General features: G+C 38.8%; 1 long non-coding RNA gene across 1 annotated transcript in view; it reads right to left on the reverse strand.

Annotated features, from left to right (window-relative positions):
- Positions 1-1462: 1462 nt before the first annotated feature.
- LOC140596207 (uncharacterized) overlaps positions 1463-27088 on the reverse strand; it is a 189838-nt gene continuing 164212 nt past the window's right edge. The window contains exon 3 of the long non-coding RNA XR_011998241.1: positions 1463-2493. This is a non-coding gene — a long non-coding RNA (uncharacterized lncRNA). The remainder of the gene's footprint in view (positions 2494-27088) is intronic.

Genomic DNA, 27088 nt, shown 5'->3' on the forward strand with positions numbered 1-27088 from the left:
TGCATCCTTCACATCCTTATTGGTGGTACGAATTTCTGCAGGATGTCATAACTGGTTTGAATTTACTATCTTCATCTGGAGCGGGGATAGGGGCAGCTCTTACCCTATAGGCAAAGGTCTCAGTGTGTGGATTGCTTCAGCTTCCAAGTATGCCAATCCAATAATACATTTAGGACCAGGAAAAAGACATTGCATCGGTTTATGGACCCAATAGACACACACAGTAAGCAACTTCTGGCCAGGGTTTTGTCTACTATCTATCTGTCCTCTAAAAAGAGTCATGACTTTCAGATTACATCTTGTTTCCTAGAATTGAGTCACATAGCCACTTATGACAAGAGAGGCTAAATTGTCAATCCAAACAAAAGCTGAGTTCTGTAAGTAAGGAAGAAGTGGAAAATGGATGTTGAGTACATAACTGCTTGTGAAATCAATGCCTATTGCACCCAAGAATTTTCATACTTGAGGCTTACATAGCTAGGCTAGAAGAATTACAACAGTGTTCAGTATTATTCCAGTAATGTTCTCAAAATACTGCAGTCTCAAAATATGGTTCATGAAATATGGTAAGGCCATAGAATAAGTGCCCACATGACACTGAACAATATCTCTGTCTCTACCTTTCCAACTTTCCAAAATGACATTTTCCTCAAATTCATATGAATTGTTAAAAACATTTTGTGTTTTGTACTGTCTAGTCTCGGATCATGTCCTTCCTGCTTTTTTGGTAATCAAATGACCTCTTTTGTGATGTGAGGATGATAATAGCTGGTAATTTGATCCCAATTAATTTGCTTCATATCCTCATTTGGAAAAATAAATTCATCAAATAGAGGTAGGATCAGAATTTAACCCTTAAGAGTAAAAAATGGAGAGTTATGCAGACCTTAACCAAAATGTGTGATTGTCAGAGGAGTCCAAAAGAAGATAAAAATATTCTCTACTTTGAGCTTATCTATATATTTCAAATCATTTGCACCTTGTCTACAGAATAAAGATCGTCTTCTCTATATCATTCAATTCATGCCAAGTTTCCTAATGAACATGAGGTCTTCATTCTACTCTTTCAGCTTATGAACCATTTTGCCAACCCTTTCCCACTGGAGAGAAACCTCTTCCTTTTGAAACCACTCTGTCTCATTTCTCTCACATGCAGCTACTTAAACCCACCGGTTTTTCCTCTTACCCTGTGAAAAGGGTTGTCAAGCATTCTGATCCCTGGACACTTGGAAGATTACTTGGTGTATTAGAAAAATGGAAGTTTTAGATTCTGAGGGATAAAAAGGGAAAGGGTGAAAGAAGCTATTAGCTTTGCCTTCAGGGTGGAGCATCTACAAAACAATCAGATACTTAATATGCCCAAGATCAAACTACTCCTCGCACTTTCACTCTGCATTACTCAGCCAAAAGAATTTCTAGTTCCTTCTTAGCATAGAGTTGTAGAACCAGAGAACAACTTTAGTTATTCTGGCCTAGATTTGCCTCGTACACCAATAAGGAAAGCCGGAATAAAGGGAAAAAAATGCATCCCATCACACCTATATTACTCCCTACCCTGAACTGATTTTTGAAGCTTGATGGGTGTAATGAACTCCAGATGTATGATAGTTAAATTATAGCAGACTTGTACCATGTAGTTATAATCATCTCATACATCTAAGTGCCACTTTAAAGTTACAAAAGACCTGCTGTTATTCATTACCTCATTTGATTTTCCTTGGACTCCAGGGATGATACCTGAACATGGTAGTCATTAGCACTGATCACAAACGTTTAAGCTCTCTCTCCTTCTTGGCATGTGGAAAGATTGCACTGCCCTTACCTCCTGAAGTTAGGTGTAGTCATATAACTTGTTTGGGCCAATGAAATGTAAACACATGTGTCATTTCTAGGTAGAAGTTTTTACAGCCTGTCTATGCTTGAACACATTCTCTCTTCCCTCTGTCAGAGTAACCAATCTCTATCTCTCTCTCATTCATTCTCTTGCTCTTTCTCTCTCTTACTTACATATATACATCACACCTGTTTCTCTCTACACCTCTACTTTATTCTTTTCTGCTTAATTAACCATTCCATATGGGCCAGCATGCCTGCCTCCAGCAAATGGCAGCTTGGGCCCCAAGTCTACATGATCAAATTTCCAGAAAAGAGAAACTGATTGTCCAAGCTTGAGACAGTTTTTTTTCTTTCCCTTTCTTTCGTCTTTCTTTTGTCTTTCTTTCTTTCTTTCTTTCTTTCTTTCTTTCTTTCTTTCTTCTTTCTTTCTTTCTTTCTTTCTTTCTTTTTTTTTTCTTTCTTTCTTTCTTTCTTTCTTTCTTTCTTTCTTTCTTTCTTCTTTCTTCTTTCTTCTTTCTTTCTCTTTCTTTCTTTCTTCTTTCTTCTTTTTAGACAGGTTTTCATCCCTGGAACATTCAGCTGTGGCCAGGGGCACAGGGGCACAGGGTCACATGGGAAGTAGGCTGCTCACTTTATGCTATTGGTAAGGCAGATTCTCTAAGAGAAGGGAACAGGCATAGTGAAATAATGGGCATTGCTAGAATACAAACCAAAGTTAGTAGGCTTTCAAAACAAGAAACAGGACTCAGGTGTTCTAACTTATAGTTCAGGATTTTGTCTGCCACACTACCTGCAGCAGCTTCTAACTTTTATATTTGAAAGAAATGACCGGACATGAACTCTATCTGAATACATGCAATGATACTGCTTTTTATAACAGGATGCCAGTATAGTTTGTAAAAAGAAGCATATATGGCAACACAAAAATCAACCGGTATTTGACAGAAGATATTTGTTCTTCATTGGACAACAAATCACAACCTTCTTGGATTTACAGCTATAGAATATTTATTTTAAGTGCTCCTCCTTTCTCTTGTCTTTTCCCAATGTTTCTGTATTGAACAATATGTTTGTCTTAAATCCATCTAAAAAAAGTTGTCTTTAATTCTCTTCTCCAACTTTCATAGTTTATATGTATTTTCTATCCAGATAGTTTTGCCTCAACTTATATTTTCCCTAAGTCAACATTAACTCCTTAACAGTTAGTGTTCCCTAAAGAATTTGTAACAGCATTAAGAGGAACTTAGTAACTTGTTTCCCTAAAATTAATAAATATTTTATTTTTATGACTCCTCTGATGTTACTGTCACTACATACATAGTGTTTACAAGCTCAATGTCCAAAACTCCATCTCCTCTGAAAGATTTTCTGTGTAATTTGGGTAAACTACTATGTACCAAATGAGCAGTGGCAACTTAGTCATGGTTTTGTGAATAGAACTCCCCCTCCTAGGATTAGTTCACTTAGAGGAAAAGTGATGATTCGTTTATTCTCTGTAAAGAAGTAAGAGATTTATCTTCTTCATTTGCTCTTCCCCACCTTACCTATCATATGTACTTCTGTACCTGAGTGTGGTGTAAAATATTTTTATCACATGTTCTCCTTAGCAACCAATAATTGGGCTATGTTTCCTAAATCCAGAGCTTACAGTTATCCAGATATTGGCCTCACCTAGACTTTCTTTTTGAGGAAGCTTGATGTGGTAGAAAGAGTTCAATACAGGATTGAGGAACCTGGACTGTAGTCCAAGCTTTGTTCTTTTATTTACAGTGGTTAACCTTCTACAACCCATTTAGACTCAGAGCTTTTATGTCTTCATTTGGAAAGGACGTGTGATAATGCTGTTCAGTCATTTCTCAGGCCCACTGAAGGCTCAAAGGAAATGCCTGTGGAAACTGAGACACAATACACAAATACACCTTTATTATTTTCCAGAGGAGTCTATCTCTTAACAAACCCTTCAAAATCAACATTCAAAGAGAAAATTTAAGAATACTCTTAAATAGAAAGATAAGCGATCCCTGACTTAGCAGTATCTGAGTCATAAATGATTCATATATGCAGTTTACCACAGTTACCCCAACTGTTGCTGTCAATGTAAAAACAATTGGAACTTTTAAACAAGCTGTAGGTTTGCAAATGGAAGGGAAGACTCTGTTTAATAAAGCAATCACTTTAAGAAGAGACCCAATGACAGACTCACAGTCACACCCTGTAGTTGATGCCTAAATCCTAAATTTCACACACCCTGCTGAATTTTTCACTGCAAGAAGTCCTACTGGTTATAGGCTCCATTGTATTAATGCATCTTCTTTGAAAATGTGAGAACTTCCTCTTAACCCTTGCTTTGTAAGGATAGAGATTTGGGTTGAGACGAGGAAGAAGATAGTTTTGTGTCCTGCAGTACTTTTGGTAGTATCAACCTGGGTGGCTTTCCTTAGTGGAGGACTAGAACAGAATTGAGCAGTATTAGACCCCAAACATAAGGAACAAGAGGCAAAAAATCAAAACCACAATGAGATGCCACCTCACACATGTCAGAATGGCTAAAACTAACAATACAGGAAACAAAAGGTGTTGGCAAGGATACAGAGAAAGGGGAGCCCTCTTTACACTGTTGGTGGGAATGCAAATTAGTGCAGCCACTCTGGAGAACAGTATGGAGGTTCCTCAGAAAATTAAAAACAGAGTTACCCAATAATCCAGCAATTGCACTACTGTGTATTTACCCAAAGAACACAAAAATACAGATTTGAAGGAGTATATGCACCCCGATGTTTATAGCAGCATTACTGAGAAGAGGTGAGAGGATCATAAGTATAATTTTCATTTATCAAAACAAAACACCTGATGATGGCTCTGTTACTTGAAATGGAGGAAACAGTCCCCTCCACATTCTGCTTGTGCTACTGCTTTTTTCTTTCTCCTCCTCCTCTTATTCCCCTTCTTTCCTCTTCTTCTTTCCCTTCCCCTTCTCCTTCTTTCAACATGAGTTGTGTTAGAGCTACAGGGAGTTCATGGTTCCTAACATCTAGAAGCTTCCTTGACCCAACCCTATATTTCAGGAATATAGCTCTCAGAATCCAGAGATCAGACCAGTGGCATTAGATCTAGAGTTCTGGAGGGATGAAAGTGGACACCATAGAGAAGGGACATACTGGGAACATCTAAGGTATTGGTGATTCTTGAAGTAGTCTTTAAACTGTACATATCATTATACAGGCTCTTTGTGTAGATGATACATTTCATCTGTTTAAATTGTAAAAGAAAGAGTTTATTATTTTATTTAGCAAATGTTTAGTAAATGCCTGCCATATGCTAGGTGCTGGGGATATGGTAGTGAACAAGAAGACAAAAATCCCTGTTCTTTATGGTGCTTACGTTCTAGTGAGGGGAAACAAACAATACATAAAACCAATCATGACAGTCGTTTGTATTTTAGAGAGTGATAATTGCTAAGGATAAAACATAAATCAGGAAAGGAGTTAAAAAAGATGGAGGATGGGTGGCAGGGAAACCATCACCCAAGAGTGAAAGAGGAGATGGGGTCTGAGAAGTGATGGGGATTGGATCACATAAGGCTTTATAGCAGGGACTCTGATTTTTTTGGAGGGGGGACTCTGATTTTTAAGCAGTGGCAGGGAAGGCAATCTTTGGAGGGTGTTGAGCAGATGAGTGGATATGATCTGGCTAATATTTTAACACGATCACTGTTAACTAATGCCACATCATTTGCATAGGAAATACAATGGGTGCCATAATTGTTCTCCTGCATTATAACCATTACAATGAGAAATAAAGCATTAAATACACAGCCAAGGCCTTGTAATATGGTGACCATAATTACTTTTGAAAGGTTTTGAGCATAACGGTAATATAAGGGAAACCCAATACTTGAGAAGGACATGTTGGTGTGGGGGCTAAAGTCAAAGGTATCAGTTTGGCCACTATTACAATAGTCCACAAGTAAGATGGTGCTGACCCCATGGTCAGTGTTACAAGCAAGGCTTCAGGATATTTGCTATTCAAGCCTGTCTTCATGTATGCACCAGGTTTCACAGTCACCCTTTCCTATAAAGCTTTCCTTTCACTTCAAAATAACTCCTAAAAGGAATGACTGTCAGGAATCTAGGTAGGAGCTACATATTGTCATGTAGGGATCATAGTTTCTAAAGTGACATTATCTGACAAACCACACAGCCACTCATTGCTCAGAGCCTGAGAATTCTTTCTATAGCTGAAATGCAAAAAAAAAAAAAAAAAAAAAAAAAAAAAAAAAAAAAAGAACATACCTGAAATATATGAACCAAACAAAGATGTCCTTGCAGAGAAGTTTGAAAAATAAGTGCAAAAATAATGGTAGGGTTGTCTGCCCATATTTCAGTCAGTGTGCCTTTATCACTCTGGCAGGCACATCAAGGAATAAGTCCACAAGCAGATACTAAGATTTATATGCTGAACTACTCGTTTACTTCCATTTTAGAAGATACCAACATGTGCAACTTTATATATGAGAAATTTGGGAAAAATAAAAATGAAAACATTAAAGTATGAGTTCACAAAATATAATAATTCATAGTAACTAGCAAATGCCTTGCTATGCATAATAGCTATATGAGTTGACCCTATTTATTTTCCTCAAGAAAGTTTTATAAATTATAGCATTAGACACAGGCAACAGAGGGAGGGGCACGATGGCGGAAGAGTAGGGTCCCCAAATCACCTGTCCCCACCAAATTACCTAGATAACCTTCAAATCATCCTGAAAATCTACGAATTTGGCCTGAGGTTTAGAGAGACCAGCTGGAATGCTACAGTGAGAAGAGTTCGCGCTTCTATCAAGGTAGGAAGACGAGAAAAAAGAAATAAACAAAAGGCCTCCAAGGGGGAGGGGCCCCGCGAGGAGCCGGGCTGAGGCCGGGGCGAGTGTCCCCAGAACAGGAGAGCCCCGACCCGGAGGAGCAGGAGCTGCACCAACCTTCCCGGGCGGAAAGGGGCTCGCAGGGAGTTAGAGCAGGACCCCAGGAGGGCGGGGATGCCCTCAGGCTCCCTGGGACACTAACAGACACCTGCGCCCCGGGGAGAGTGCGCCGAGCTCCCTAAGGGCTGCAGCGCACGCACGCATTGACCCAGGAGCAGCTCGGAGGGGCTCGGGCGGCGGCTCCTCGGAGGGGGCTGCGGGGCTCCAGGAGCACGAATCCAACAGCGCAGGCCCCGGGGCACAGGGCGCCGGGACACAGACCAGGATCCGTCCTCCCCCAGGGACAGGCAGAGGCCAGGAGGGCCCAGGACAGCGAGGACGCTCCTGCCCCAGCTGAGCAGATCAGCGGCCCCGCCCTGGAGCCTCCAGGCCCTGCAGACGGAGAGCCCCGGAGTTACTGCGGGAGCTGAATCCAGGGCTCCAGAGCTGGCCCCGCCACTGCGGTTGTTCCTCCTGGGGCCTCACGGGGTAAACAACCCCCACTGAGCCCTGCACCAGGCAGGGGCAGAGCAGCTCCCCCAAGTGCTAACACCTGAAAATCAGCACAGCAGGCCCCTCCCCCAGAAGACCAGCTAGACGGACCAGTTCCAGGGGAAGTCAAGGGACTTAAAGTATACAGAATCGGTAGATACTCCCCCGAGTTTTGTTTTGTTTTGTTTTTTGTTTTTTGTTTTTGCTTTTTGATTTCTGTTTGCTTCCCCCACCCTTTTTTTCCCTTTCTTTCTTTTTCTTTCTCTTTTTCTTCTTTTTGTCCTTTTTTCTTCCTTTTTTCTTTTTCTCTTTTCTTTCCTTCTTTCTCTCCTCTCTTTTTCTCCTTTTCCCAATACAGCTTGTTTTTGACCACTCTGCACTGAGCAAAATGACTAGAAGGAAAACCTCACCTTAAAAGAAAGAATCAGAAACAGTCCTCTCTCCCACAGAGTTACAATATCTGGATTACAATTCAATGTCAGAAAGCCAATTCAGAAGCACTATTATACAGCTACTGGTGGCTCTAGAAAAAAGCATAAAGGACTCAAGAGACTTCATGACTGCAGAATTTAAATCTAATCAGGCAGAAATTAAAAATCAATTGAATGAGATGCAATCCAAACTAGAAGTCCTAACGACGAGGGTTAACGAAGTGGAAGAACGACTGAGTGACATAGAAGACAAGTTGATGGCAAAGAGGGAAACTGAGGAAAAAAGAGACAAACAATTAAAAGACCATGAGGATAGATTAAGGGAAATAAACGACAGCCTGAGGAAGAAAAACCTACATTTAATTGGGGTTCCCGAGGGCGCCGAAAGGGCCAGAGGGCCAGAATATGTATTTGAACAAATCCTAGCTGAAAACTTTCCTAATCTGGGAAGGGAAACAGGCATTCAGATCCAGGAAATAGATCCCCCCCTAAAATCAATAAAAACCGTTCAACACCTCGACATCTAATAGTTAAGATTGCAAATTCCAAAGATAAAGAGAGATCCTTAAAGCAGCAAGAGACAAGAAATCCCTGACTTTTAATGGAGAGGAGTATTAGGGTAACAGGAGACCTCTCCACAGAGACCTGGAAGGCCATAAAGGGCTGGCAGGATATATTTAGGATCTTAAATGAGAAGAACATGCAACCAAGAACACTTTATCCAGCAAGGCTCTCATTCAAAATGGAAGGATAGATAAAGAGCTTCCAAAACAGAGAGGAACTGAAAGAATATGTGACCTCCAAACCAGCTCTGCAAGAAATTTTAAGGGGGACTCTTCAAATTCCCCTTTAAGAAGAAGTTCGGTGGAACAATCCACAAAAACAAGGACTGACTAGATATCATGATGACACTAAACTCATATCTGTCAATAGTAACTCTGAACGTGAACTGGCTTAATGACCCCATCAAAAGGCGCAGGGTTTCAGACTGGATAAAAAAGCAGGACCCATCTATTTGTTGTCTACAAGAGACTCATTTTAGATAGAAGGACACCTACAGCCTGAAAATAAAAGTTTCAAGAACCATGTACCATTCAAATGGTCCTCAAAAGAAAGCAGAGGTAGCCATCCTTATATCAGATAAACTAAAATTTACCACGAAGACTGTAGTGAGAGATGAAGAGGGACATTATATCATACTTAAAGGATCTATCCAACAAGAGGACTTAACAATCCTCAATATATATGCCCCGAATGTGGGAGCTGCCAAATATTTAAATCAATTAATAACCAAAGTGAAGAAATACTTAGATAATAATACACTTATACTTGGTGACTTCAATCTAGCTCTTTCTACCCTCGATAGGTCTTCTAAGCACAACATCTCCAAAGAAACGAGAGCTTTAAATGATACACTGGACCAGATGGATTTCAGAGACGTCTACAGAACTTTACATCCAAACTCAACTGAATACACATTCTTCTCAAGTGCACATGGAACTTTCTCCAGAATAGACCACATACTGGATCACAAATCGGGTCTGAACCTATACCAAAAGATTGGGATCGTCCCCTGCATATTCTCAGACCATAATGCCTTGAAATTAGAACTAAATCACAACAAGAAGTTTGGAAGGACCTCAAACACGTGGAGGTTAAGGACCATCCTGCTAAAAGATGAAAGGGTCAACCAGGAAATTAAGGAAGAATTAAAAAGATTCATGGAAACTAATGAGAATAAAGATGCAACCATTCAAAATCTTTGGGAAACAGCAAAAGCAGTCCTAAGGGGGAAATACATCACAATACAAGCATCCATTCAAAAACTGGAAAGAACTCAAATACAAAAGCTCACCTTACACATAAAGGAGCTAGAGAAAAAACAGCAAATGGACCCCACGCCCAGCAGAAGAAGAGAGTTAATTAAAATTCGAGCAGAACTCAATGAAATCGAGACCAAAAGAAGTGTGGAACAGATAAACAGAACCAGGAGTTGGTTCTTTGAAAGAATTAATAAGATAGATAAACCATTAGCCAACCTTATTAAAAAGAAGAGAGAGAAGACTCAAATTAATAAAATCATGAATGAGAAAGGAGAGATCACTACCAACACCAAGGAAATACAAACGATTTTAAAAACATATTATGAGTAGCTATACGCCAATAAATTAGGAAATCTAGAAGAAATGGTCGCATTCCTGGAAAGCCACAAACTACCAAAACTGGAACAGGAAGAAAGAGAAAACCTGAACAGGCCAATAACCAGGGAGGAAATTGATGCAGTCATCAAAAACCTCCCAAGATACAACAGTCCAGGGCCAGATGGCTTCCCAGGGGAATTCTATCAAACGTTTAAAGAAGAAATCATACCTATTCTACTAAAGCTGTTTGTACAGATAGAAAGAGATGGAGTACTTCCAAATTCGTTCTATGAGGCCACCACCACCTTAATTCCGAAACCAGACCAAGACCCCACCAAAAAGGAGAATTATAGACCAATATCCCTGATGAACATGGATGCAAAAATTCTCAACAAGATACTAGCCAATAGGATCCAACAACACATTAAGAAAATTATTCACCATGACCAAGTAGGATTTATCCCCGGGACACAAGGCTGGTTCAACACGCGTAAAACCATCAATGTGATTCATCATATCAGCAAGAGAAAAACCAAGAACCATATGATCCTCTCATTAGATGCAGAGAAAGCATTTGACAAAATACAGCATCCATTCCTGATCAAAACACTTCAGAGTGTTGGGATAGAGGGAACATTCCTCGACATCTTAAAAGCCATCTATGAAAAGCCCACAGCAAATATCATTCTCAATGGGGAAGCACTGGGAGCCTTTCCCCTAAGATCAGGAACAAGACAGGGATGTCCCCTCTCACCACTGCTATTCAACATAGTACTGGAAGTCCTAGCGTCAGCAATCAGACAACAAAAAGACATTAAAGGCATTCAAATTGGCAAAGAAGAAGTCAAACTCTCCCTCTTCGCCGATGACATGATACTCTCCATAGAAAACCCAAAAGCCTCCACCCCAAGATTGCTAGAACTCATACAGCCATTTGGTAGAGTGGCAGGATACAAAATCAATGCCCAGAAATCAATGGCATTTCTATACACTAACAATGAGACTGAAGAAAGAGAAATTAAGGAGTCAATCCCATTTACAATTGCACCCAAAAGCATAAGATACCTAGGAATAAACCTACCCAAAGAGGTAAAGGATCTAGACCCTAAAAACTATAGAACACTTCTGAAAGAAATTGAGGAAGACACAAAGAGATGGAAAAATATTCCATGCTCATGGATTGGCAGAATTAATATTGTGAAAATGTCAATGTTACCCAGGGCAATTTACACGTTTAATGCAATCCCTATCAAAATACCATGGACTTTCTTCAGAGAGTTAGAACAAATTATTTTAAGATTTGTGTGGAATCAGAAAAGACCCCGTATAGCCAGGGGAATTTTAAAAAAGAAAACCATAGCTGGGGGCATCACAATGCCAGATTTCAGGTTGTACTACAAAGCTGTGGTCATCAAGACAGTGGTACTGGCACAAAAACAGACACATAGATCAATGGAACAGAATAATGAACCCAGAAGTGGACCCTGGCTTTATGGTCAACTAATATTCGATAAAGGAGGAAAGACTATCCATTGGAAGAAAGACAGTCTCTTCAGTAAATGGTGTTGGGAAAATTGGACATCCACATGCAGAAGAATGAAACTAGACCACTCTCTTTCACCATACACAAAGATAAACTCAAAATGGATGAGAAATCTAAATGTGAGACAAGATTCCATCAAAATCTTAGAGGATAACACAGGCAACACCGTTTTTGAACTTGGCCACAGTAACTTCTTGCAAGATACATACACAAAGGCAAAAGAAACAAAAGCAAAAATGAACTATTGGGACTTCATCAAGATAAGAAGCTTTTTGCACAGCAAAAGATACAGTCAACAAAACTAAAAGACAACCTACAGAATGGGAGAAGATATTTGCAAATGACGTATCAGATAAAGGGCTGGTTTCCAAGATCTATAAAGAACTTATTAAACTCAACACCAAAGAAACAAACAATCCAATCATGAAATGGGCAAAGACATGAAGAGAAATCTCACAGAGGAAGACATAGACATGGCCAACACGCACATGAGAAAATGCTCTGCATCACTTGCCATCAGGGAAATACAAATCAAAACCACAATGAGATACCACCTCACACCAGTGAGAATGGGGAACATTAACAAGGCAGGAAACCACAAATGTTGGAGAGGATGCGGAGAAAAGGAACCCTCTTACACTGTTGGTGGGAATGTGAACTGGTGCAGCCACTCTGGAAAACTGTGTGGAAGTTCCTCAAAGAGTTAAAAATAGACCTGCCCTATGACCCAGCAATTGCACTGTTGGAGATTTACCCCAAAGATTCAGATGCAATGAAACTCTGGGACACCTGCACCCCGATGTTTCTAGCAGCAATGTCCACAATAGCCAAACTGTGGAAGGAGCCTCGGTGTCCATTGAAAGATGAATGGATAAAGAAGATGTGGTTTATGTATACAATAGGATATTCCTCAGCCATTAGAAACGACAAATACCCACCATTTGCTTCAACATGGATGGAACTGGAGGGTATTATGCTGAGTGAATTAAGTCAATCGGAGAAGGACAAACATTGTATATTCTCATTCATTTGGGGAATATAAATAATAGTGAAAGGGAATAAAGGGGAAAGGAGAAAAAATGAGTGGGAAATATCAGAAAGGGAGACAGAACATAAAGACTCCTAACTCTGGGAAACGAACTAGGGGTGATGGAAGGGGACGAGGGCGGAGGGTGGGGGTGAATGTGTGAGGGGCACTGAAAGGGGCACTTGATGGGATGAGCACTGGGTGTTATTCTGTATGTTGGTAAATTGGACACCAATAAAAAATAAATTTATTGTAAAAAAAAAAAGACACAGGCAACACAGTGATTTAGCATTTTCCAAGTCAAGTCTGATTCAGATAAATGCCTAGATGCAATGAAACAACACATGGGAAACATTAGATATGTAGAGGGAAATTTAAGAGTAATTTTCATTGATTTGTTTCTGCATACCTAAAATCAGATACCAAATTCAGAAAGCTTGGGAAAGATACTGATATTAATTTGACACTGAGATTTTAAGGCAAAGTAAATATAAATGAGATCTCTATTCATGTCACAGGAAATTGCTAACTACATAAAGGGACTTTTGTCTCTGGCTGTTGGTTAAAATCAAGCTGGTGCTGGCCAATGCTGTAGTGTCTGCTAGGACACTGGCCATATGATTTTCTTGTATAAGTATTTGAATGCACCTAACCTTCCTTAGAACATAGAGGCACCTGGGTGGCTCAGTCAGTTAAGCATCTGACTCTTGGTTTCAGCTCAGGTCGTGAACTCAGGGTTGTGGGATTAGCCCCTCATTGGGCTCTATGCTCAGCATGGAGTCTGCTAGAGACTATCTTTCTCTCTCTTCCCCTCCCCCTACTTGTATGTGCACCTGCCTGCTCTTTCTAAAATAAATAAATACAATATTTAAAAATATATATTCCAATGAGCCTCCTGGGTGGCTCAGTTGATTGAGCGTCTGACTCTTGATTTTGGTTCAGGTCATGATCTCAGGGTTGCGGAATCAAGCCCCTCAATGGGCCCCACACTTGGCACAGAGTCTGCTTGAGATTCTCTCCCTCTGCCCCTCCCCTCGCATGTACACTTTCTCTTGCTTACTCTCTATAATAAATAGATAAAATACTTTTTAAAATGTTCTTTAGAATACATTAGTCAGAATCTAGGCTTTGAAATCTTTGTTACACAGAGGTTTGTATTGGGTATGGGGGGTTGTGGGTAATAAGAAGTAAAAACTGAGTGTTCTATTTTTTTACTTGTGGATTTATTGGGTTGAACATGTTTCAATGTAGACTGATTTTTTTTTAAAAAGGCATAATTCACACAGAAGTGAGTCAGTCAGGAGCAATTGGTGACAGGCATCCCTTCAGTATAAAAAAGCAGCGAAAGAGTCAGGGAGAATGGACTAATATATTGGGTCTATGCAAGGGCCATCCTTCTCTTAGTGGGAGACTGCCCCCAGAAACCTGAAACCATGGCTCTCCTGATAATAGTAAAGTGTCAGGCACAGGGAATTCAGCAAAAGAAGGCTTTTCATAAATGAGTGAGCAATGAAATAAAGTAAGCTTGACACTGAACCCTGCTGAGACTTCCAGGGCTTAAATTGACCAAGAATGGGCTGAGGGAGAAGGTCAAGGCCACTTTAGGTCAAGTAAGTTAGAAAAGAAATTACCATTCTTTTTTTTTTCGTATTTACTTTGGTCCTAAGTTGGCTACTTTATCACTTTAAACACACAGCACAATGCTAAGCATTTTGTTTGTTCACACCACAAATATTTATTGGGCAACTGTTTTGTGGCAGATACTTTACTTGGTACAGGTATAAAGTGATGAACAAAATAGATATGGTCCCTGTACTCCTCAAATGAACAGTCTAATAGGATAAGCAAATGTTACACAAATTAATCTATAATATATGAATGAATATATACATAGAAACTGAGATAGGTGCTCTAAAGGAAAATAATTGTGTGCACTAAGGGAAAATAACATGGGTACTTACAAGTTGATTGTATGCTGGGGAAGGCTTTTTGGAGGAAGAGACTCATGTCATTTAAAACTCAAGATAACTGTAAGTGAAAAGTGTCATTATCCCCATTTTACAAACATGAAATAGGGAGATTTTTAGTAAGTAAAGAAAGTGTCAGACACTAACTCAGCTAGTAATTGGAAGAAAAAGAATCGAACCAGGTCTGCCTGATACTATAGCCTATGCTCTTAGCTCCTAGCCTACACTGAGCATCAGCTTGATGAACAGGTGCCTGTGAGTTCCCTGAATTGCTTTGTTCAGGTTTATGTGTATTCTCAGCAACAGGGCTGTCCATGCCACTTAACCACTAGCACTGCTTCACCTGCTGACAGTGAGCAGGAGTTATGGTATGGTCCCAAGTTATAAAGAGATGACAAAACCTAACTGTAAAGATTCACAGTAGGAAGAACTGTAACAGCATTTGATTGGTGTGTCACTCCATATTTTCCATTAAACTGTTTTTTCTACGTAAATCTGTTTTCAAACTAAACTTCAGCTATAGTTGTGTAGCTGTGGAACTCTCCCCACCTGCTCCAGAAAATTGGTTAAGCATAGTATCAGGCAACTTGTAGAACTATTCTTGTTAATAAGGCACATAGCTGTACATAGATCAAGCATTTAATCCAAAAAACAAGGAGAACAACAGAGTAAAATCAAACTACAGGGAAAAATTAATAGGACAAGAGCAAAAATGGACAAAAAACACAAAAATTGTAGAGGATATTAACAAAAGCAAAAGCTGATTCTTTGAAGGGGGGTGGAAAGAGACAAATAGCTAGCAAGAGCTACTGTCAGGTCCAGGAAACCTTTCTCTCTTTCTCTTTTTTAAAAAGATTTTATTTGTTTATTTGAGAGAGCGAGCATAGGGGCAGGGGCAGAGGGAGAAGGAGAGAATCTCCAGCAGACTCCCTGCTGGGGGCAGAGCCCAACACAGAGCTCCATGCCAGGACCCTGAGACCATGACCTGAGCCAATATCAAGAGTCAGAAGCTTAAACTACTGAGCTACCCGGGTGCCCTAGAAACATTTCTTTATATTCTTTATCAAATGTGCCATCTTAGGCTAATTTCATTTCTCCCACCACAAGCAAAAGGTAGCAACACTGTTATTTCATACACTGCCATGGCTTTTCTGTTTGTGTTGAACCAATATGTATTTTCTTTCCTTTGCAGTTTCTAATATAATTGATGTAGTACTGGTTATATCATTACTCTGGGCTCTAACCCTGTGGCTAAGAACCCATCTCAGCCAGATGGAATAGTGGAACCACATGTGAGCTGAGACTCCATTGTCTTATCTTAATTCACTTACAAAACACATTTTCACAGATAAAATTATTAGGAGTTTCAAGATTGCAACCACAGAGCTTCAAGGGCTCCAAGTGTGGGGCCCTTCAGAGCACAGGACCCCAAATAACTGCACTGATAATGTGGTCATGAAGCCAGACCAGGTGGATTAAATGATTGCTCATTACATGGGAGCTTTTAACAATTACACTTTTATAGCTTTAATAGGCAAACATACTGAGCTAATTCCACTGGATGGTACATTCTCGAGACTATACCTGTGGAATAACTCTTCCAGCTACACGCTACTTGTTTCACTTTTAAGAATGGAGCCATGGAACAATCAAATTGATCAACAAATATGTGAACTACCACTGTGCTTTGGAGGAAATCAACAAAGGTAGAGAGAGAGACAAGCTTCTTGTCCTCCCAAGAGCTCACAGTGAAGTTGGAAAGGTAGAAACAGAGGATGATCAATAGATAGGTATCTAACTTACTTTTCTTAATAGCTGCATAATTTCCCGTAATGTGCCGCTATTTATTCTAGTATTAGCAAGCAATCATATTGTTACCAGTTTTATCAGTTAGCTTTTAAAAAAATCAGTTAGCTTTTGCTGTGTTATTAACTACTCCCAAATTTAGTAGCTTAAACAGCAACATTTATTAATTTCTACAATTCTATGGGTTGGCTGGAAAGTTTTTCTCATCTGGGTCAATTCAGCTCATCTCTTCTGGGTTCACTCTTGTTTCTATGATATACTGGAAAATTAACAGAAAGTTGGATGTCCAGGATGGCCTCAATCACATCACTGACAGTTGGAAAGCTCTTGGCCATACTGACAGTTGGACATAGTGACAGGACTGACAAGTACACAGATCTCCCGCCATCTAGCATTTTGGCTAGGTCCATTCACATAGTAGCCTTAAGCTTTCAGAAAAGCAAACAATCAAGCCCCGGGGCACAGGCACTTTTGAGGCCTTTGGATCATATTAGCTAATGTCCTATTGGCCAAACAAGTCACATGGTCAACCCAAATGAAAAGGATAGAGAAACAGAATCTACTCTTTGCTGGAAGAAGAAGAATTTAATCACTTTTACAATACATCACAGCAGTTTTTTTGGACACTACATAATATGCTATAATAAATATATTTATATAACTATGGTGATTTTATTTCTTTAAGATAGATTTCTTAAGGGAATCATCAAGCTAAAGGGTATTTGAAATGTTTATTTTAATAGATATTACAAAATTATTTCCAGAAAGACTAGTAATTTATATATTTGAACAGCAATTTATCAGAGTATTCTTTTTCCTGCATCCTCACCAGGAAAAGAAGTCATTGTTATTATAGTCTTTTGACAATCAAATGGGTGAAAGATAATATCTCATCATTGCTTTAATTTGTATTATCTTGACTACTAATGTGTGGTACATCTCAGAATATAGCCGTATGATATGTTCGCTGAGAGATGATGTATTAAGGTGATTGGAGGAATACTTGAGTGATTGAGACATGGAGCCTACAGATAGTCTAGTTGTCGAGATAAGGCATATACATAAGTCCAACATTAGGACTCGCTGTGCAATACCATAACAGAGATTTGGATAGAGTGCATGTAGCAAAAGTATTGAGTTTTGTCTGACTGGGGAGATCAGGAAGGATTCCTGATGAAGTGATATATTTGAAGTGTCATTTCTTGAGTCATTGGCTTATTTGATCATGTTTTACAAAACAGTCTTACATTCATATCTGTCTTTTGCTTAGGTTTTTACAGCTAGGAATAAAAGAATATAATATATGCAGGTGTGTGTGTGTAGCCAAACAAAGCTCTACATAATGAAAATTTCACCAGGAAAAAAGTGCACATAGATTACAGAGATGACTCTATGTTTCTGTAGTATAGGAATTAATGTTTGGGGATTGATCCTAGAAAAAACAACTCTATCATTTCTTATTTTTATAGCAAATACTGAGTGCTTTCTGGTGAAGATAGTGGGGTGATCCCTTGTTTATGAGGTTGTTTTCCTCATCCTTATCCTTGTTGTTGAACTGTTTGTGCTAAGCTCTGTTATAGTCACAGAGCACCAACTTGTTCAAGGACTAGGTTTGTTAGATTCATAATCCTAGTTAATGAAATACTAGAAAGGCCAGAAGCTAAAAAATACACTGAAGACACCCATGTCTGAGCATTAGTCCAGTACAGATGTTTTTGAAGCTTATGATGAGCCATTGGCATTTGGAATTTCTTCCTATATACCTTAGCTGGGATTAAATTCTTTGGCTACCAAAAATTCTTTCATGATTCATTAATACACCAAAAGAAACTCCAAACAAACCCCAACCCCACTCACTGCATAGTTTACACTTCTTCATGATTAAAATCTACAGTAAACCTCTTTATTGTTGAATCAAATAAAAATCACTTGGTCTCTGCAGAGATAATTTTCATATGATAAAGGAAGTGAAAATGGCAATCGTTTTATCTTCATTCCTTCAGGAAAGGAAATTTAATATAACATTTTAATCTTTAAAAAAGGGCACATAGATTAACAGCTTATAAATAAGTCAATGATAATGTTGGATAGTGGTGATTTGTTGCCCAAATCAACAAAAAGAATATTCACCAGAATTTGGTCTTCCTCCATTTCTACTAATTGATTAAACTATAAAATTTTAAGGTCACCAGAATCCTCTGAGTTCTGAGAAACAAGATGGCTGCTGTCCAATGTCAGAAATGTGTGGCTAAAAAAAAAAAATAAAACAAATCCAATCCACAAATATATTCTGAGTGCTTACGTTATAGACAAAGAATAGACACATAGCTGTTTTCCCTCACGTTACTCACAATCTAGTTTAAAAGACAAGATATGGATCTATACAGGGGATCATAATTGACAATATCATATGGTAAATAAGTGGTGAATGTGTGAAATGGACAATATGTAATGAAGTCGGAAAAGTTAGAGCCCTAGGTTCTAATCCTATAATTCTCCAAATAGCTATTTGGCATTGACCAAATCACTTCAACTCTCTGGTTGTCAATTATTAATCTGTGAAAGAAGTTGGATCTCAACTCTGGTTACACATTAGACTCATCTGGGAGATATTTTTAAAATCCTAATGGCTCTGTCCCAGAGATTCTGTTTAATTGTGCAGAAGTTGGTCCTGGCTACTGATATTTTAAACTATTAGTATTTTGAAATACTCCCTGAATTTTTCTAATATGTGACTGATGTTGAGAACCACTTACACCAGATGATCTTTGAGGTCCTTTCTGCTCAAACAGTCCAAACACAGAATTTCTATGAATGTCCAGAAGATGGAGAGGTCACTTCCATCCAGGGGTAATGAGAAAGGCTAAATTTGTGTAACTTTGGTGGGTGATTAGTCTTAATAGTTAGAATTGAGAAGAAAATGGGCATGAGAAGCCATGAAGGAAGGAAATCACAACATGAGTTCAGGTAATATTGTGTAGATCATTTTTTTTCTTGAATAGTGTAATAATATGTGTAAAAATGAGTTAAAGTTCAATCTAAGGAATTTTGCACCTTATCTTATAGACAATGGGGAGTTGTAGGAGATACTTCACCAGGGGAGAGGCATGGTCAATTTATTTTTGTTTTTCAAAGGGACATATAGCAGGCAGAGCCATAATCTCTGGGGTTCCTTGTTCAAAATGAAAGAAAACATGCCATTAATTGTACATATAAAGATATGTTTCTTTTTTTCTTCAGCCTCTCAACTTGTCACAGTGTTTTTATATTTGCTATTGAATGTCATTATGAGTAAGGAAAAGTTAGAATTTTAAATTATTAACATGAATTTTGCCATTCATCTTTATATTGTGCAATGCCAGTATACATGCAAATATCAGAGCATTAAACATGTATGCAAGATGGCTAACGTCACACATTAGTACTCTGTGGTTCATTTCTGGAGGGTTCTTCTAGCTGGCCAGAAGAGAAAAGTCAGAATAGGGAAAGCTGGAAGGAGAAAGAGAGACTACGAGACTACCCTCAGGTCTGGAGCTGGCTAAAGGAGTGCTCCTGGGCACCGGGATACTAGCAATTTGAGAGGTCACCCTCACAGGTGTCGAGAGGCCTTGTATCACATCATGAAGCATTAATGCTGCTGGATTGCCTCCCCCACCAGCCACTAGACCTATGCACTGTACCCTGGATGGGGAAGTGGTCTGGGGAAGTCCACTTAGGCATCTGCCACACAACCCGTGGCAGACAAATGATTCTCAAAGATCTTTAGACCTCTGCATGGGGCCGTACTTTGTACTTGGATTGGAGGTGGTTGGGCAAGAGGCTTGCCCTCACCAAAATGCAAACTCAGGCTGGCCACCCAGCAGCCATGCTGTGGTGCTGTCAACCTGGTGTGGGGATGGCTGCCCCTATGCCCCACCCTGAGATATCATAGGACATGCACAGCTGACTCCAGCTCTCCCCACACCTGCACCCAGGTTCTTGCTCAAATAAGAGAGCAGCAGAGCCTAGAGAAAGATAGGAGACCAGGCAGGGTCCAGGGTGCCAGAGGATAAGGAGCGCATAGCCAAGAACCTGTTCTGAGAGGTTGCAAAAGGTGAGACCTCACGTGAGCCAAGACCCAAGCCTCTGATGCATGCTCCATTGTCCCATCTGACTTAACTTACAAAACAATTTTATTTTATTTTATTTTATTTAAAATTTTTTTTTATTTATTTATGATAGTCACAGAGAGAAAGAGAGAGAGAGGCAGAGACACAGGCAGAGGGAGAAGCAGGCTCCATGCACCGGGAGCCTGATGTGGGATTCGATCCCGGGTCTCCAGGATCGCGCCCTGGGCCAAAGGCAGGCGCCAAACCACTGCGCCACCCAGGGATCCCTACAAAACAATTTTAAAGGTAAAATCATTTTTAAAATTTAAGACAGCAAGCTCAGAGCATTTATGAACATGGAGCCCTCTGTAATTGCACTGATCACATGGTTGTGAAGCTGGTCCCTGTGGCAGGAATGTGGAAAGTAGATGAAAGGATGGGTGGAGTTAAAGAATGCATACAGTTGTGAGGCTGTTGTAATAGTTTGAGAGAGCTGACCCTTCATATTCCTGCTTCACACTTCTCACCTAACACCTGCCACTTCTGTCTTCACACTCACAAATATAAAAATCTTACAACAATTTAATCCCACTTACTCCCTCTTATCATCTGCACTATTGGTGGCATATTTATTACTTCTACACATAGTATGGACCTCATTATGTGGTGTTTTTAGTTTAATCAATTGTCTTTTAATTACATATGAGAAGAAAAATAAAACCAAGCATTTTCTATTTACCTATTTGTAATTTCTGATATTCTTCTTTCTTTTATTTATTTATAAATTTATTTTTTATTGGTGTTCAAATTGCCAACATATAGAATAACACCCAGTGCTCATCCCATCAAGTGCCCCCCTCAGTGCCCGTCACCCAGTCACCCCCACCCCCCACCCACCTCCCTTTCTACCACCCCTAGTTCGTTTCCCAGAGTTAGGAGTCTCTCATGTTCTGTCTCCCTTTCTGATATTTCTTTTTTTTTTTTTTTATGATAGTCAGTCACAGAGAGAGAGAGAGAGAGAGAGGCAGAGACACAGGCGGAGGAAGAAGCAGGCTCCATGCACCGGGAGCCTGATGTGGGATTCGATCCCGGGTCTCCAGGATCGCGCCCTGGGCCAAAGGCAGGCGCCAAACCGCTGCGCCACCCAGGGATCCCCCTTTCTGATATTTCCCACTCATTTTTTCTCCTTTCCCCTTTATTCCCTTTCACTATTTTTTATATTCCCCAAATGAATGAGACCATATAATGTTTGTCCTTCTCCGATTGACTTATTTCACTCAGCATAATACCCTCCAGTTCCATCCACATCGAAGCAAATGGTGGGTATTTGTCGTTTCTAATCGCTGAGGAATATTCCATTGTATACATAGACCACATCTTCTTTATCCATTCATCTTTCAATGGACACCGAGGCTCCTTCCACAGTTTGGCTATTGTGGACATTGCTGCTAGAAACATCGGAGTGCAGGTGTCCCGGCGTTTCACTGCCTCTGTATCTTTGGGGTAAATGCCCCGCTGGGCAATTGCTGGGTCGTAGGGCAGGTCTATTTTTAACTCTCTGAGGAACCTCCACACAGTTTTCCAGAGTGGCTGCACCAGTTCACATTCCCACCAACAGTGTAAGAGGGTTCCCCTTTCTCCACATCCTCTCCAACATTTGTTGTTTCCTGCCTTATTAATTTTCCCCATTCTCACTGGTGTGAGGTGGTATCTCCTTGTGGTTTTGATTTGTATTTCCCTGATAGCCAGTGATGCTGTTTACCATTTGGTATCATTCCCCTTTAATTTAATGAGGATCCTTTAGCATTTCTCATATTACAATTCAGATGGTGAAAATTTTATCAGTTTCACTTACCTGGAAAATACCTTTTTTAAACCCTTATTCTTGAAAAATATTTTTGTTGGATACAGATAGGTTTTATTGTTATCCTTTTAAGTACTTTAAAGATGCTACATCACAATCTTCTGGTCTACAGTTTCTGATGAGAAGCCAGTAGCCACTCTTATCATACGTAATGACATTCCAGTTTGCAGCTACCTTCAAGATTTTTTCTAATTTTTTTAACATTAATTTGATTATTATATGAGCAATTTTGATTTTTTTATGGCTTTGCTTGTTTTTTTTTAACTGTTTGTATCTCCAAGTCAATATTTTCTTATTTGGGGAATTTTTGACTGTTATTTTTAAATTTCTTCCACTCTATTACTACTCTCTTCTACTTCTGGGATTCCAAATGCAAGTATGGTATATCTTTCAATATTATTCCATAAGTCTGTGAGGCTCTTATTTTATCAATCTTTTTTTCTCCATCTTTCAGGTTGGTAACATCTACTGTTTTGTCATCAAAGTCACTGACTCATAATTGTGCTATCTCCAGTCTGAAATCTGATATTGTTCCTTTCAGTGAATTATCCCTTTCAGTTATTGTGCTTTTCACATTTAGAAATTTCATTTTCATGTTTTCACGTTATCTGCTAAAATTCTTTACTCCTAATCATTAAGGTCATGCTTCCCTTTAATTCTTTAAATACACCTTCTTTTAGTTCTTTGAACATTTTTATAATGACTGCTTTACAGTCTATCTGTTGAATGCAAGTCTGGACCTTTAGTGGGTCAGATTCTATACATGTTTTTTTCCTTGAATATGACTCACATTTTCCTATCTCTTTGCAAGTCTACTAATTTTTTTAAAATTCTATTCTGGATATTGCTGATGACACATTTTAAATACTTTAGATTCTTTTATTTTCATCTGGAAAGTGTTGAATTCTTTTTAATTGCTGACCCATCATCTTAAAATTGTGTTAGCTTCTAGGCTTCCACTTTGGTTGGTAAGATCTATGGAAATTGCACTGTGTTTCCTAAGCTCTTCTTACTTGGTAGTACTCATTTTCCAAACTTTGTATCCCCTGCAAATTTCGTCAGGGTTTGGTTTCTAGTCTTTGTTAAAGCAGATCTAGAGTCAGCCATAGTGTAGTTCCTGATCTTAAGGTATAGCCTTTCTGGTGTCTCGGCTCAGGATGTTATTGAAGTGTTAATTAAAATTTTATACACTAGCGAGGTCAGACTTCAATGTTTCCCAGCACCAATTGACCTCTAGTATCTCTGTTCTTTTCTTTTTTAAGATTTTACTTGCTACTTAATTATTTACTTATGAGAGAGAGAGAGAGAGAGAGAGAGAGAACTTGAGTGGGGGTGTGGGGAGGGACAGAGGGAGAGAAAGAATCCTAAGCAGGGTCCTCGCTGAGATCATGACCTGAGAAAAAAACAGGAGTTAGATGTTTAACCAATTGAGCCACCCATGTGCCACTCCCTCTCTGTTCTCTTCTCAGGCTCATAGCAGCTGCTCTCTAGTAAGCATCACACACTCTCACCATACAACTTGCACAGGGCAGTCAAGAAGTTGGGGAGTCCTCATAACTCAGATTCCTGGCCATGCTCCTTCTGTGTAGCTCCTTTCTCTCCAGTGCCCTCCACTTGCCTTTTCAGATTCCAGGTTTTTCAGCTTCCTTGAACTCCCATTTCCTCCTTCTCAGTTCAATGGGACCACTATGCTCAGCTTGAATTCCAATCCTCTGCACCATGTTCGAGAAATTGTCTTTAGGCAGAGAGCCATTTGTTGTCCAGGCTCTGAAAACTTGCTTTATATATTTTATCCAGTTTTACGGTTGCTTATACTGGGAAGGCTAATCTGGTACCAGTTACTCCATCATGATTGGAAATCATATTATTTTTCATTCATTTCCTTTCCTAGTGGTAGCTGTTTGCAATCACCATGTCTCTGTCAGTGACATGGGGTATACTTCTGGATATCGAAGTGATCTACTTTCAATATACTTATCATCCCTTTATATATTTACAAGGCCAGAATTACTCAGTTGACGGTAAGGAGACAGTGTTACTTATACTAAAGATAGAACCATGAAAAGTCCATCATCTGTGCTGCTGTTTAATACTTCATCAATTAGCAGTTATTGTTAAGACTGGTTACTTGTTATTCATTATGCCTCCTATTTCCCTTCACATTAATGAGCTTTCTAATTTTTCAAACTACATTTATTGAATCTTTACTATGTAATACCACACACACACACACACACACACACACACCACAGTTGACTTGAACAACACAGATTTGAACTGGGTGTCCACTTAAAGTGTTTTTTTCAATTAATACAGTACTGTAAATGTACTTTCTCTGCCTTATGATTTTTCTTAATAAAATTTTCTTTTCTTTAGTTCACTTTATCATAAGAATACAGTACCTACAACATGTAACATACAAAATAGGTGTTAGTCAATTGTTTATGTTATTGGTAAGGCTTCTGGTCAATGGTAGGCTATTAGTAGTTACATTTTGGAGGAGTCAAACATTTTATGTAAATTTTTTACTGAGTCAGTGCCCCTTACCCCTATATTGTTCAAAGGTCAATTGTACTGTGTACTGTGAATACGGAGATTAAATGCAGTCCTTCAAGAAAATTACCATCTAGTGAGGGAGGCAAACAAGCAAGTAGATTATTAACAGAATGTCCAAATTGTGGGAATTAGCATAATGCCTGGAAACTGACAAATAGCAAAGTGTTGAGACCTTTCTCCATCTGTTATAAGTGATCAATTAATTTGATTATTCTTTGACATCTTATTTTTCCAGCAGCTCATGCTCAAACTTGTGTGTCGTTCAAAAATCTTCCTGGATATTTGTTTAGCATCTACAAAGTTAGTTACCTCAATTTCTGCTACATTGAATAACACAATATAAACTTTTTCAGATTTTCAGATATAAAATTTTAGACACAAATATAAATGAGCTAAGTTTTTTAATTTTTTTATTCATTTATTTTTATTTTTATTTTTTTAAATGAGCTAAGTTTTAAATAGGTGTTTTTATCAAACCTTATAAATATGCAATCACATTAGTAGGAATAAACACAATTTTTTTGCTCCTTTCTCTGAAAAATAACAAAACCATTAATTTAATACACAGTACTTTTTATGATTAATCCACAATTGAAGATACTATAGTTGGCTTCTCCAAATGTATGGTGAGACAGAAGGCATTGAGAAGAAGCACATAAAACACCTAGTCCCACTTTATTGAAAGGCTAAGGGTTGGAATAGTTAGTTCTATTTGATGGGTTAAGTACTGACCTATAAAAGTGGAGAAAATAGGCCGGGGAAGAAGGGGTAAGCCTGGTGGAAAGAAGTTGAAGTGTGGTTGCTATACCGTTATAAAACTCCTAGACCTGATCAAAGACAGGAAAGCTAAAGGGATTCTTTCATGTGCTGGAATAGGAAGTTTCAGAACATTCTTATGAAAAATAAGCAATGATCTTGCTTAACTGCTAACTGGGCTTCCTGGAGACTTTTTCTGCTCTTTTATTCCAACATCAGCAGTTTAATCAGGTTTATGAAGAGAGAGAAGAGCTTGTTAAAACTCCTGCTTCAACTTTTCTTTTCCCCCCCTCTTTCCTGTATACTGTTCAGAATCACCCAACACATGAAAAACCTACATGGTAATGTCTCAGCTCGTTAAATGCGAAAGGAAATGGGAGGCATATTGAATAACAAGTAACCAATCTTAAAAAGAACTGCTAATTGATGAAGTACAAATGATGGGCCTTTCATGGTGCTATATTTGGTACAATTCAGACTCATCCATAAAAACTTCATTTTAGAGGAAATGAGAAAATTGAGTTTTAAAGAGCAAAGAGTGGGTTTTCAAAAATGAAGAGGAAACAAATGCAGAATATTCAAACATGTAGGAAGATGGTAGGACTATAATTTCAGTGATAACTTATTTGTTACTATTGTTTCTCTGACTTTTGTCTTAGAGCATCTAGGTTCTCAATACTTTTACGGAACATAAAAATTGCATTAGTTCAGTAGCAAATATTTAGTATCAGTGGGAGAAAAAAAGTGACTGTTTTTTGGTCTTTGTGGCATGGGATAATAGAAGAAAGAAAATGAATGTCTTTTCTATTTTGGACGTTTTTAGAAATACCATGAGTGATTGATTGCTTAATCAAAAGACCGAAATAGACTTTTGAAATACAGGTTTCTGTGTGGTCTTTTAAGATCGATTCTGTGTGAAAATTTGTGATCCAAACTACTTGGGTTCACATCACATCTCCCATTTATTAATATCTCTGTGCCTCAGTTTATTTGTTTTTTAATGGGTAATGAAGAGTATCTTTCTTTTAGTGTTGTTAGGATTTAATGAAGTTATGTGTATAAAGTGCTTATGATGAATTCTGGCATATGTTAATGTAAGTTATGTTGCTCACTAAAATGGAAACTCTGTGAGGGTTTAAACTGTGCATTATTTGTAATCGTGCCCTGAACACCTTTGTAAGTGCCAGGCACATAATAAACACAATAAATGTTGAATGAATGAATGAAATCCAACCCGCCTGGCATAAAATCATAGGGAAATTGGTCACATCAAGAATGGTGTTGGCTGGTATTAGTGATTTCTCAATGAAAAAAAAACGAGCGTAGTCAACAACAGAGTCACATGAGGGAAAAGGTTGCTCTGGCTCTGCTCCTACCTAGTACAGGTACAATACCTGACCACTAGAGGGCAGAGAGATAGTAACTGGCTCTCCGACAACATACCAGTTGGAATACATAGAAAAGCATGCGGTTTTGGTTTTAACCTTTGGGTGTTTCTCTCTAAATTATTTCATCCTGTCGATGATGTAAAATAATGTTTCTGATAGGTAGTATGTCTCTGAAAATGTTATTCGTGGAGACCATTATTTAATATATGTTGGTTTAAGACTACTGGATACAG

Source organism: Vulpes vulpes, chromosome X (assembly GCF_048418805.1).
Source record: "Vulpes vulpes isolate BD-2025 chromosome X, VulVul3, whole genome shotgun sequence".
Classification (NCBI taxonomy): Eukaryota; Metazoa; Chordata; class Mammalia; order Carnivora; family Canidae; genus Vulpes; species Vulpes vulpes.